This window comes from Schistocerca cancellata, chromosome 10, assembly GCF_023864275.1.
Source record: "Schistocerca cancellata isolate TAMUIC-IGC-003103 chromosome 10, iqSchCanc2.1, whole genome shotgun sequence".
Lineage (NCBI taxonomy): Eukaryota > Metazoa > Arthropoda > Insecta > Orthoptera > Acrididae > Schistocerca > Schistocerca cancellata.
The window spans coordinates 188,927,368-188,940,986 of NC_064635.1; the positions used below are offsets into that span (position 1 = coordinate 188,927,368).

Below are 13,619 nucleotides of genomic sequence, written 5' to 3' on the forward strand. Positions count from 1 at the left end.
TTTTAATGATTTCCACTCCAATTCACGTGTAATGTCTGTGGTACTATCTCCCCTGTTTCGCAATAATACAAAACCAGACGTTCTTCTTTGAACTTTGCATGCCGGAGTCGCCGAGCGTTTCTAGGCGCTACAGTTTGGAACTGCACGACCGCTACGGTCACAGGTTCGAATCCTGCCTCGGGCATGGATGTCTGTAATGTCCTTAGGTTAGTTAGGTTTAAGTAGTTCTAAGTTCTAGGGGACTGGTGACCTCAGAATTTAAGTCCCATAGTGCTCAGAGCCATTTGAACCATTTTTTTCTTCGAACTTTTTCGATGTCATCCGTTAGTCCCATATGATGCGGATCCCACACCGCACAGCAATACTCCAGAATACGGCGGACAATCGTGGTGTAACCAGTCTCTTCAATAGATCGGTTGCTCCTTCTAAGTATTCTGCTAATGAATCGCAGTCCTTGGTTTGCTCTACCCACATCATTATCTATGCCATCGTTCCAACCCAGATTATTTGTAATTGTAATCCGTAAGTATGTAATTGAATTTACAGCCTTCAGATTTGTGTGACTTATGACGTAATCGAAATTTAGTGGATTTCTTTTCGTGCTCATGTGAACAACTTCACACTTGTCTATTGAATATAGTTGCCGCTTTTCGCACCATACAGATATCTTATGTAAGTGAATTTGCAATTCGGTTTTGGTCATATGATGACTTTACAATACGGCAAATGACAGAGTCATCTGCAAATAATCGAAGAGGGCTACTCAGATTGTCTCCTATTTCGTTAATATAGATTAGGGACAATAAAGGGGCTATAAGACTTCCTTGGGGAACGCCGGATATTATTTCTGTTTTACTCGATGACTTTCCGTCTATTACTACCAACTGTGACCTTTGTGACAGGAAATCACGAATCCAGTTGCACAACTGAGTCGGTACTCCGTAGGCACGCAGCTTGGTTAGAAGACGCTTGTGAGGAACGGTGTCGAAAGCCTTCTGGAAATCTAAAAATTTGGAATTAATTTGACATCCCCTGTCAATAGCACTCATTACGTCGTGAGTATAAAGGGTTAGTTGTGTTTCGCGACAACGATATGTGTCAAGTTTCCTTTGAGGCACTGGCCGGCCGTGGTGGCCGAGCGATTGTAGGCACTACAGTCTGGAGCCGCGCGACCGCAAGGGTCGTAGGTTCGAATCCTGCCCCGGGCATGGATGTGTGTGATGTCCTTAGGTTAGCTAGGTTTAAGTAGTTCTAAGTTCTAGGGGACTGATGACCTCAGATGTTAAGTCCCGTAGTGCTTAGAGCCAATTGAACCTCTTGCACCTCCCGGTAGTGCCATGGGCCAATGAGAGGCCAACCTTCTTTCGACCGTACCTCCCCATGACCACGGCTGCCAGCAATCTTCTACAGTGGTTACATCACTGCCAAGTCTCTCTGCAGTATCGCGGAAGGAACACCCAGCTTCCCGTATCCCCATTACGCGACATGGTTCAAAGCCAGTGAGCTGTTGATAATGGTATCTTTGTCGTTTGATGTACGAGGTGCATACAAGTTCTAAGTCCTCCGACTTTTTTTTGTAATTCACTACTCACCCGAAATCGATGGAACTGGCGTTACTTCTCGACGTAATCGCCCTGCAGACGTACACATTTTTCACAACGCTGACGCCATGATTCCATGGCAGCGGCGAAGGCTTCTTTAGGAGTCTGTTTTGACCACTGGAAAATCGCTGAGGCAATAGCAGCACGGCTCGTGAATGTGGGGCCATGGAGAGTGTCTTTCATTGTTGGAAAAAGCGAAAAGCCACTAGGAGCCAGGTCAGGTGAGTAGGGAGCATGAGGAATCACTTCAAAGTTGTTATCACGAAGAAACTGTTGCGTAACGTTAGCTCGATGTGCGGATGCGTTGTCTTGGTGAAACAGCACACGCGCAGTCCTTCCTGGACGTTTTTGTTGCAGTGCAGGAAGGAATTTGTTCTTCAAAACATTTTCGTAGGATGCACCTGTTGCCGTAGTGCCCTTTGGAACGCAATGGGTAAGGATTACGCCCTCGCTGTCCCAGAACATGGACACCATCATTTTTTCAGCACTGGCGGTTGAAATTTTTTTGGTGGCGGTGAATCTGTGTGCTTCCATTGAGCTGACTGGCGCTTTGTTTCTGGATTGAAAAATGGCATCCACGTCTCATCCATTGTCACAACCGACGAAAGGAAGTCCCATTCATGCTGTCGTTGCGCGTCAACATTGCTTGGCAACATGCCACACGGGCAGCCGTGTGGTCGTCCATCAGCATTCGTGGCACCCACCTGGATGACACTTTTCGCATTTTCAGGTCGTCATGCAGGATTGTGTGCACAGAACCCACAGAAATGCCAACTCTGGAGGCGATCTGTTCAACAGTCATTCGGCGATCCCCCAAAACAATTCTCTCCACTTTCTCGATCGTATCGTCAGACCGGCTTGTGCGAAGCCGAGGTTGTTTCGGTTTGTTGTCACACGATGTTCTGCCTTCATTAAACTGTCGCACCCACGAACGGACTTTCGACACATCCATAACTCCATCACCACATGTCTCCTTCAACTGTCGATGAATTTCAATTGGTTTCACACCACGCAAATTCAGAAAACGAATGATTGCATGCAGTTCAAATAAGGAAAACGTCGCCATTTTAAGTATTTTAAACAGTTCTCGTTCCCGCCGCTTGCGGTAAAATTCCATATGCCGTACGGTGCTGCCATCTCTTGGACGTATTGACAATGAACTCGGCCTCATTTTAAAACAATGCGCATGTTTCTATCTCTTTCCAGTCCGTAGAAAAAAAAATCGGAGGCTTTAGAACTTGAATGCACCTCGTATTACTTACTAACGTCAACTGACTATGTCCAATCTGAAAGGCAACCAACGCTCACGACCGTTACAGTGCGTATTTAAAGCAAATCTCGTTGGTATCCTCATAATGGTGCTACTAGAGCCAGTCCTGTGCAATTGGCATAAAATTTGAATAAGCGCCATCTTTCAGATGTAAAAACACACCTACCAACTTTCTTTCTGTAGCACAACATCTCCTTGATGTTGCGAGTATTTTTTCCGTCAGTGTCTGCCTGTGTATACCGCATACATATTTACACAAATGCCTGTGTATGCAATGGATCAACGTGGATTCTGTAGACGATGAAAGCCACCTGGCTGTGTTCCTTCACGAGACTCACAAACGCAGTAGATATCGACGCCCGGGTTCACGCCCTGCTCCTTGCCATCCATAAGGTCTCCCATGCTGCTCGGGATTGACGCCTGCTTTTGAGTCATCAGTGCTTCGACTCGTTTGGTGCGGCCCGAACGAATTACTCTCCTGTGCCAACCTTTTCATCTCAGAGTTGCGCTTGCAAACTAAGTCCTCAATTATTTGATGGATGTTTTCCAGTCTCTGTCTTCCTTTAGAGATTTTACCGTCTACAGCTCCCACTGGTATCATGCGGGTAGTCCCCTCAGCTCTTGACCGCATGTTCTATCATCCTATCCCTTTCTGTCGTCATTGTTTTCTGCCCTTCACCGATTATCCGCAAAACCTCCGCAGTCCTTACTTTACTGGTCAACTTAATTTTATTTATTCTTCTCTAGTTCCTCATCTCAGATACTTCAATTCTCTTCTGTTCCGGTTTTCCCCACGCGATGCTGTGATCCAAACGTACATTCTCACAAACTTCTTCCTGAGTTTAAGGCCTGTGCCCTTCGTGGATTTCTCGTGGTCGTGCGGTAGCGTTCTCGCTTCCCACGCCCGGGTTCCCGGGTTCGATTCCCGGCGGGGTCAGGGATTTTCTCTGCCTCGTGATGGCTGGGTGTTGTGTGCTGTCCTTAGGTTAGTTATGTTTAAGTAGTTCTAAGTTCTATGGGACTGATGACGATAGATGTTAAGTCCCATAGTGCTCAGAGCCATTTTGAACCTTCGTGGATTAATTCACTTCTAAGCCAGGACAATTCCTTAACTTTGGTCAGCTTCGTGAACTCTAATTTCCATGCTAAGTTTCTCACTATTCTCATTTCTGCTAATTCTCATTACTTTTCCCTCCTTCTGATTTTCGATCAGTCCGTGTTTTGTACGCATTAAGCTGTTCGTTTCATTGAAGAGATTCTGTAACATTTCTTACCTTATCAGTCCACTTAATTTTCAACATTCGCCTTAGCACCACATCTCAAGTGCTTCGATTCTCCTCTGCTCCGCTTTTGCGCATTCTGTGTTTCACTACCATACAATGCTTTCTCAAATTAAGGCCTACGTTTGATACTAGCAGACTTTTCGTGGCAGGAATGTCCTTTTCTGCCAGTGCTCGTCTCCTTTTGATGTCCTCCTTGCTCCATCTGCCATGGGCTATTGTGGTGCCTAGATAGCAGAATTCCTTCATTTTCTTCATGGCCATCAATCCTGATGTTAAGTTTCTCGCTGTTCCGATTTCTGCAACGCCTCATTACCTTCTTCTTCCTTCCTTTTGCTATCTGTACGCACTTAATCCGCTTGAGTCTGAGGCAGACATCTACATGCGGGGAAGAAGGTTCGCCAGAACACACTGTCTTTTTCTGCGGGCAGTACGCGAACAAACCGGTCTGTGTGGCCGAGCGGTTCTAGGCGCTTCAGTCTGGAACCGAGCGACCGTTACGGTCGCAGGGTGGAATCCTGCCTCGGGCATGGGTGTGCGTGATGTCCTTAGGTTAGTTAGGTTTAAGTAGTAAGTTCTAGGGTACTGATGACCTCAGATGTTAAGTCCCATAGTGCTCAGAGCCATTTGAACCATTTTGAAGTACGCGAACAATAGACATACACTACAGTTAGACAATAGAGATATAGACATAGATATATATACAGCAATAAGACACGATGAACACTGGGCACAATTAAACGTACTGACAAACGGTATTTCAAAAACAACACATGAAGAGTACATGCGGACACGGCATAACAGGCATGCCTATGTGCAACGTAACAACAATCTCCAGAGGGTGGACAGCGATACCCACAGTGACAGCAGCGAAAACAGTGACAATGAAGAGGAACAGGAGGAGGAAGTCGGGATGTGACAGTAAATAAGCATAAGGTGCTGCCGATCTAACCAAGAAACCACCAAATGCTGTTCACGAATGGGCACCTAAAATTAATACATAGTATTAGTAATAATCAGGGTAAGAAATATTACAAATATTACTTATCTACTAACAACCATTTGTGTGTGTGTGTGTGTGTGTGTGTGTGTGTGTGACTGGCGGTGAACGGCTCAAAGAAATCAGTCCGAGGTATTCACCGTCAGTCACAGTCGGTGATGGTACCAACAAATCTCTCCTCTATCATATCATCTTTTTATGTACTTCTTAAAAAACAACAACATTTTATTTATATTTAAACCTTAAGTTACTGTTATTTTGAAAAGTATTCTTCTTTGTAAATGATGTATATAAAACAAAGGAAAAGAAAATTGCAAAAAGATTAAAAACGAAAATTGTAAGGTGTACGACCTGTGTTAAAAAATTTGGTAGCAGGTCTATAATTTGGCAATAAATAAAAAAAAATATTCTGTACTTCTTCGACTCTTCATTTCATTAAAAAGATCGTTTAATTTCTCTTCCATTGACAGAGGATATCAATGCCATCAGCGAATATTGTAATCTGGATGTTGGACCTTTCTTTTATTTCCCTCATTGCTTCTTTGATGCACAGACTCGATAGTAGCGGCGAAGGACTGCACCCCTGCTTACCCCATTTTTAATACGAGTACTTCGTTCATAGTCTTCCGGTCCTGTTCTTGTCTCTTGGTTATTGTATTATGTAGTTTAGGTCTCTCCCAACAGATTAATCCTGTTTTTCTCATACCGTCTTGCACCACGTCACGTTATCGAATGCTTTTTCTAGGCCAATATATTCTTAGAACGTTTCTTTTCTTCAGTTTTGCGTGCACTGCCATGTGCAACGTCAGATCGGCCTCTCTGATGCCTTCACCTTTTTCATGAACAAAACAGGTCGTCATCTCAAGTGACAGTTATATCAAGGTAGTATTTCAAGCAACTGAGAATGAATGTCAATAATCTATACGACTGTTCGTTTGCGATGCTGTTTTATGCACAGGTAAGTATCGCCGTTGGGCAACCGTAAGGAAATGGGAAGGGCCTTGAAAAAGATTCCACTTGGTATAACCGCAGTCTCTTCAAATGTTGTTAAGGCATTTAATAAAGAGACAGAACCCTACAGTATCTGATTACATCAGGTCTAAACATGGTGGGCGCATCACATCTAATAAACACTTAGTAACGAAGAAACGGTAAGGAAATCGCCTGTTAGGAAAGGAGAATGCAAGACATGCAAGCTCTGGGGAAGAGGAAGGCTTCTAAAAAGGAAATAGTGTACAAGACGCTATAGCGACCAATTCTTGAGTTTTGTTCCAGCATTTGGATTCGTTATCAAGCAGCCATGACAACCGACATCGAAAGAATTGTGACACGCTGTTGGGATCTTGTGGCTAACACGAAACTGTAACGGAAATGCTCGAGAAACTTAAATGGTATCTGTGGAAGAAATATGACATACCTCTTGCAAGTTATGTCCCTGCAACCAGTTAATTATTGGAGACACGTAGTATGCAACGCTCTACTCGAATTAATCTGTACTATCACCTCCTTAAAGTACTACAAAAAAAATTCACATTTCTTTTAAGGAGTCGAACTCACATGTATGAAACAGCTTAACACACACCATATTTGACTGTAAGAAAATATGCGAGGGAAGTTCACGACAGGTTTGAAATAATGCGTAATGTTTGTTGTAAGTCGCTCATTGTTCTCATTATGAAACAATAGATGAATGTAGTCTCGGTAATACGCGCTTCATTTTAGGCAGAAGTTACTTTTTGATTCATGTCGGTGTTAATGATGTCATATCTCCAGAACTGTGTGTCTACAATGATGTAATTTTGTATGTACATTCAGTGGTATGTGTGGATGCTGTTTGTAAAATGTGTTGTGAACAGATTTAGTTCTAAGGTACAGGTTTAATTGCGCGCTGTTCTAAAAAAAAGATGTTTTCCACGCATCTAAATGTAGGTGACGTCATCTCTAATGAACTATGTCTGGTACAGTGCATTCAGTGGTATGCGTAGACAGTGTAGTGGACTGACAAGACAGCCAGTCCACAGTGACGGGTAACCGAAAGGCACGCGTACACACACGCCGACTGGCGTGAAGTCTGGAACAGGAAACGTTATGAAGGCCCTAAAGAAAAGTACGTAGCTTCTTTAATACTTAACTTTACTTCATCCTTGTGGTATATCGCTCTTGATCATACAAGTGAGATTCTCAGATATGGTTAATGGCGCCTTGCTAGGTCGTAGCCATGGACTTAGCTGAAGGCTATTCTAACTGTCTCTCGGCAAATGAGACAAAGGCTTCGTCAGTGTAGTCGCTAGCAAAGTCGTCGTACAACTGGGGCGAGTGCTAGTCCGCCTCTCTAGACCTGCCGTGTGGTGGCGCTCGGTCTGCAAATACTGATAGTGGCGACACGCGGGTCCGACATGTACTAATGGACCGCGGCCGATTTAAATCTACCACCTAGCAAGTGTGGTGTCTGGCGGTGACACCACAGACAGTATGCATGGGATACTGTCTGCAGAATGTTGCGAATAGAGTCTCTAGTAAAGAGTTCACGCACAGCGAAAATGTAAAAAGCGATAAATTATTTTGTGGGGAGTTGACTGTGGAGGTAAGAGTAAAACCGAGAAAATGATTCGTAAGGGTTTGAAATTATACCTCAAAAGCATTCTTGGTAACATCAAGTCACCACCAGCAACCTCAAATGTAGCTGACCCTAACGACCGTTACAGCGTATGTCTAAAGCAGATGTGACTTGCATCCTCATAGTGGCACGAAATTTTAGTAGACATCATCTTTCACGCCTACCAACTTTCATTTTTTTTTTTTTTTTGCTACTACGATTTTTTTCCCGTCACTGCAGATGCCGCGAGAATGATGATATGGTCATTAGCAGTTGTCTGGGGAGGTTATTCTTTCATTTTTCTACACGCTTTTAACTTTACTTGAATTCAGTACAGCACCTTTAACCGCACACCAAAGTTGTAGGAATATTTGCGCAGTCATAGTCGTGAGTCGAGTCGTAGATTTTGGAGAGGAACGCTAATAGCTCTGTGTCCTCAATTACTGCCGTCTCTCCAGCGATTAATCGATAGGCTCGCGTGCTGCGGTCTTCCGCCGTCGCGGAACGCTTGCGTCCGTCCGTCTGTCTATTCGGATTAACCTCTGCCCTTTCGCTGACTGCAGCCCGGTGCAGCGACTGCTCTAAAGGAAGAAAAAGCCCGCATTTCATTATCGGAGTCTCCGCGACTCTTTTCTTTTATAATACGGACCCGGTATTGTCAGAGAGTCAAAACGCAGTCACCGAGCGAACGACGTACAATCCGTTCTCTTAGTTAATGAGATCCAATGCGTGCAATAGGCGGAGCAGGAGTCGACAACGGTACCAGCTGTGTGACTCAACCGGAAAAAATAATCCAATACAGAATGGTTATATAAAACACAAGCTACAAATCCGGCGTGGCTTGACTATCTATCTATTTCTACCTTCTGTTAGTCCATACCAACGGCCTTGCCGCGGTGATGAAACCGGTTCTACATCTATATCTACATTTATACTCCGCAAGCCACCCAACGGTGTGTGGCGGAGGGCACTTTACGTGCCACTGTCATTACCTACTTTTGCTGTTCCAGTCGCGTAGAAGAACGACTGCCGGAAAGCCTCTGTGCGCGCTCGAATCTCTCTGATTTTACATTCGTGATCTCCTCGGGAGGTATAAGTTGGGGGAAGCAATATATTCGATACCTCATCCAGAAACGCACCCTCTCGAAACCTGGACAGCAAGCTACACCGCGATGCAGAGCGCCTCTCTTGCAGAGTCTACCACTTGACTTTGCCAAACATCTCCGTAACGCTATGACACTTATCAAATAACCCTGTGACGAAACGCGCCGCTCTCCTTTGGATCTTCTGTGTCTCCTCTGCAAACCTGACCTGGTACGGATCCCACACTGATGAGGAATACTCAAGTATAGGTCGAATGAATGTTTTGTAAGCCACCTCCTTTGTTGACGGACTACATTTTCTAAGGACTCTCCCAATGAATCTCAACCTGGCACCAGCCTTACCAACAATTAATTGTATATTATCATTCCACTTCAAATCGTTCCGCACGCATACTCCCAGATATTTTATAGAAGTAACTGCTACCAGTGTTTGCTCCGCTATCATACAATCATACAATGAAGGATCCTTCTTTTCGCAATACATTACATTTGTCTATGTTAACGGTCATTTGCCACTCCCTGCACCAAGTGCCTATCCGCTACAGATCTTCTTGCATTCTGCTGCAATTTTCTAATGCTGCAACTTCTCTGTATACTACAGCATCATCCGCGAAAAGCCACATGGAACTTCCGACACTATCTCTCTCTCCGTCAGATCACTGGAGTTAAGCGCTGTCAGGCTGGGCTAGCACTTGGGTGGGTGACCATCCAGTCAGCTGAGCGCTGTTGGCGTGTGGGGTGTACTCGGCCTGTGTGAGACAAATTGAGGATGTTGCTTAAAATCCGTCTTGATTGCAAAGAAAAATTTTTTTATTATTCATATGACCGGTTTCGGTTCATTCAGAACCATCTTCAGATCTGATATTTCAGTTACAGGAGTAACGCGTCACATGTGACGTAGCATGTGAAAGTTGCTGGATTTGGACGGGTTACTCCTGTAACTGAAATATCAGATCTGAAGATGGTTCTGAATGAACCGAAACCGGTCATATGAATAATAAAAAAAAAATTTTTTTTGCAATCAAGACGGATTTTAAGCAACATTATAAAATCACTGATTGCTGTTATCCCATAAGACATTATGTCTGTTTTTACAAATTGAGGAGCTGCTTGATTGAGAAGTAACGGCTCTGGTCTCGTAAACTGACATACGGCCGGGAGAGGAGTGTGCTTATTACATGGAGCATCCGGTGATGCCTGTTGACTGAGGATGACACGGCGGCCGGTCGGTACTTTTGGACCTTCATTGTCTGTTCGGACGGAATGTAATTTTGGTTCTATTAGTTCACTGCTTACATCTGTCTCTGTCCATTTCCTTCTTCACCCCCTCTGTCCTCCATTTCCTGCAGCCCCTCTCTCTTTACACCTTCTCCTCACCCCCCCCCCCCCCTACTCACTCTGTCCATCTCCTTCTGCCGCTGTCTCTGTTCACTTGCTCACACCCTCTCTCTATCCATGTGGTCCTCACCCCTCTGTCCATCTGCCCCTTCCCCTTCTGTCCATCTCCTCCCCGCCTCTGTCTGCCTCTCTTTTCCACCCTGTGACCCTGTGCCTTTCTGCTTCACTCTCCTTTCCATTTCCACCTTCTGCTCTCTCCTGTCGCTGTCCATTTCCCCCTCCATTGTCTCTCTCCTCCTTCCCTATCTATCTCCTCCTTCCCACTTCCTGTCATTCAATCTCCACTTCTCCCTTTTTCTCTCCAAATTATAATGTTCACCCCAATACAACGGTGGTGGTTCTTATTCCCAAAATATTCCTTTTTAGATCGTAGCTAAAATGAGTACTAAATTTGGTTGAAACTTTTCCAGGGATTTTCGATGAGTTTACCCATTGCTTTGGCCACATACACACACGTCTTATACAGTTCACACGTATTTAACGCATTTCACAAGTATCTCCACACGCATTTCACCTGTATTTCTACCGAATTTCACCCTACAGTTTCATTTATAACGTCGCATCTCCAGAATAGTGTGCTATTCAGTGATGTCCTTATACACGAGAATCTATTGGATCCAGTAGCGTATGTGGATATTGTCTGCGAAACGTATTGTGAACAGAGTTAGCAGTAAAGACGTAATACAGGCTGTATGAAAACTAACTCCCTAGTTTTGATGTGTCCTAGAATCTGTACAAAGTGACATACACTATTCTAGTTTGTGGTGTTTGATTCATCAACTCTCCAATTTGGCTCCCCCGCAGCTGGCAGGTCTGCTTGACCTTGACACGGCACCAGTGCTGTTTCTTTCCTCTGTTCTCTCAGTTCAGTCCAAGCGTGCGTGCAGTGCAGCGCCGAGCTCCTCCGCAACAATGTGTACTCCGCAACAGAAAGCTAAGTGTGTTATCTGGCTTGTGAAAACTGAGTCACATATAACAGTGCAACATAATTTTAGACGTCAGTATGGCGATGAACCACCTACAGCACAAACTATCAGTCATTGGCCTTCTAGGAAGGTGTATACGAAGGGCAGGTCCAATACCTTGGCCACCACGAAGCCCAGACTTAACCCCACTGGACTTTTTCTTTTGCGACCACATAAAACAGTGAAAAGATCAGAGACATCACTCATTTACGGGAAAGAATGGTCACGGCTGTTGGGACAGTTGCACCTTAAATGTTGGTGAATACGTAGCGAGAAGTGGAATATCGTCTCGACGTGTGCAGGGCAACAAATGGTTCCCACTTTGAAGTCTGCGAACATTTAACAAAACTAGATGGATTTCTCTCTGATATGCACTCACTGATGTAATTTTTCGTTAATTTTGCCATTAACTTTATACATAACTACGGAATTCTTTATCAAACACCCTGTATATTAAAATGTCATGCATGATGCAGGAGTTTTTCAGGCATCTCACTGTTTGTGACGTCATACCTCCTGAAAAATGGCTCTAAGCACTATGGGACTTAACATCTGAGGTCATCAGTCCCATAGACTTAGAACTACTTAAACCTAACTAATCTAAGGACATCACACACATCCATGCCCGAGGCAGGATTCGAACCTGCGACCATAGGAGCAGCGCGGTTCCAGATTGAAGGGCCAAATACCTCCTGAACTATGTGTCGTACAATGATACATTTTTCTAGGTACGTTCAGCGACCTATGTTGATGCTTAGTGAGAAATGTGTTGCGAATACAGTTTGTAGTAAAGAAGTAATAAGTTAAAACGTAGTGCTTAATGTGGCAGTTTTACTGCATAAACAGCGAAAATGTAGTAAACGATAAACTTTTTTTCCTTCCATCGTTTCGTGGGGGTTGTCAACAAGAAAAAAGTTTAGTAAAGGTTTGAAACTGTCTACAGTTAGTTGCAAGTTCGCAAGTGCTCTCATTCGCAAATACAGGATGACTAAAATATGGGTATTCGTGATTCGTGGACTACATCGCTTTTCCCCCCTCATCCCAACCTATCTGACAGATAGGTAGTTATTAGCACCACAACAATGTTTTCCAGACCTTAAGTGACATGTGTAACAAGTATGGTTGTAATCGGTCCAGTGGTTTAGGAGGAGATGTAATACATACATACATACATACTATATACATTCAAACATTTTTATAATATGTGTGGATTCAGTAAAATGAAAGTCTTAGTTCTCGAGTCTGTATTACTAAACTTAACCCAGTTCATGGCTCATGGCACCCGATACCAGGTTACAGGTTGTCTAGCTAACAGCTTCAAAAGGGGAAAAAAGTAAATAAAAGAAAAAAAGTTCAAAATGGTTCAAATGGCTCTGAGCACTATGGGACTTAACATCTATGGTCATCAGTCCCCTAGAACTTAGAACTACTTAAACCTAACTAACCTAAGGACAGCACACAACACCCAGCCATCACGAGGCAGAGAAAATCCCTGACCCCGCCGGGAATCGAACCCGGGAACCCGGGCGTGGGAAAAGAAATAAAGTATTTGGAATATTTAATTGTAATTATTTCCCGAAGTTAAAGACATATAATGGTATTATAGCCTACTGATGTAAAGGGTTTAGCGTAGTATGACAACTATTGCAGTTATAAGCTGTGTGTACTTCCCGAAGCGTAATTCACAGCCAAATAATATCCTGGACAGTATTCATTAAGTATTTGAAAATGAGAGCACTTAGCCACTTCCAAAAAAATTCACGTATATTTTCAAACATTTTCGAAACTTATTCTCGCCGATAGCTCTCATAAAATGAGTACAGGAAAGAATTTTATCGCTTACCACATTTTCGATATTCGTGCAGAGAAACTTCGGCATCAGATATTACCTTTCAATTCATTAGTACGATGTTTCAATTTATTACCTCTTCTTTACTAAAAACTCTATTCGTAACACGTGTTGCAGACAGGATCCATATGTGGAGGCCTCTACAATCTGGAAGCACCCACAGAGGTATATGGAGGCCTCTCCAGTAAACAAGAGTAATAGACATGTTGACTGCTGTATGAAAATACGCATTAATGTTTCAATGAAATCTCATTAATAAGATATTTCAGATTTGTCCATTGTGATATTTTTATTGAGGTAAGTCATTGTTTTCAAAAATTTCTAGGTGAAGACATATTTTTGAATTGGTAGATTCCACCTAATATTTTAATCTTAAAAATTCGTCAGTGGCTGCTTACTATTGTTTACAAGTAAACCGAGTGCAGTAAACGTGGGATAGCACTGACTTACCACTACTTACTTGTTTGATGAGCTAACGGAAAATTACCGTGGAACCTCCCAAAAGCACAAATTAAAAAGAAGGACATGAATTGTTTCAGTTTACGATACTAAGATTT

The 13,619-nt window shown here is 43.5% G+C and overlaps 1 protein-coding gene across 1 annotated transcript in view; it reads right to left on the reverse strand.

The window, feature by feature from the left end:
- The window catches only part of LOC126106236 (potassium voltage-gated channel protein eag-like), a 442,532-nt gene that overhangs the window by 300,073 nt on the left and 128,840 nt on the right, over positions 1 to 13,619 (reverse strand). The window lies entirely within an intron of this gene.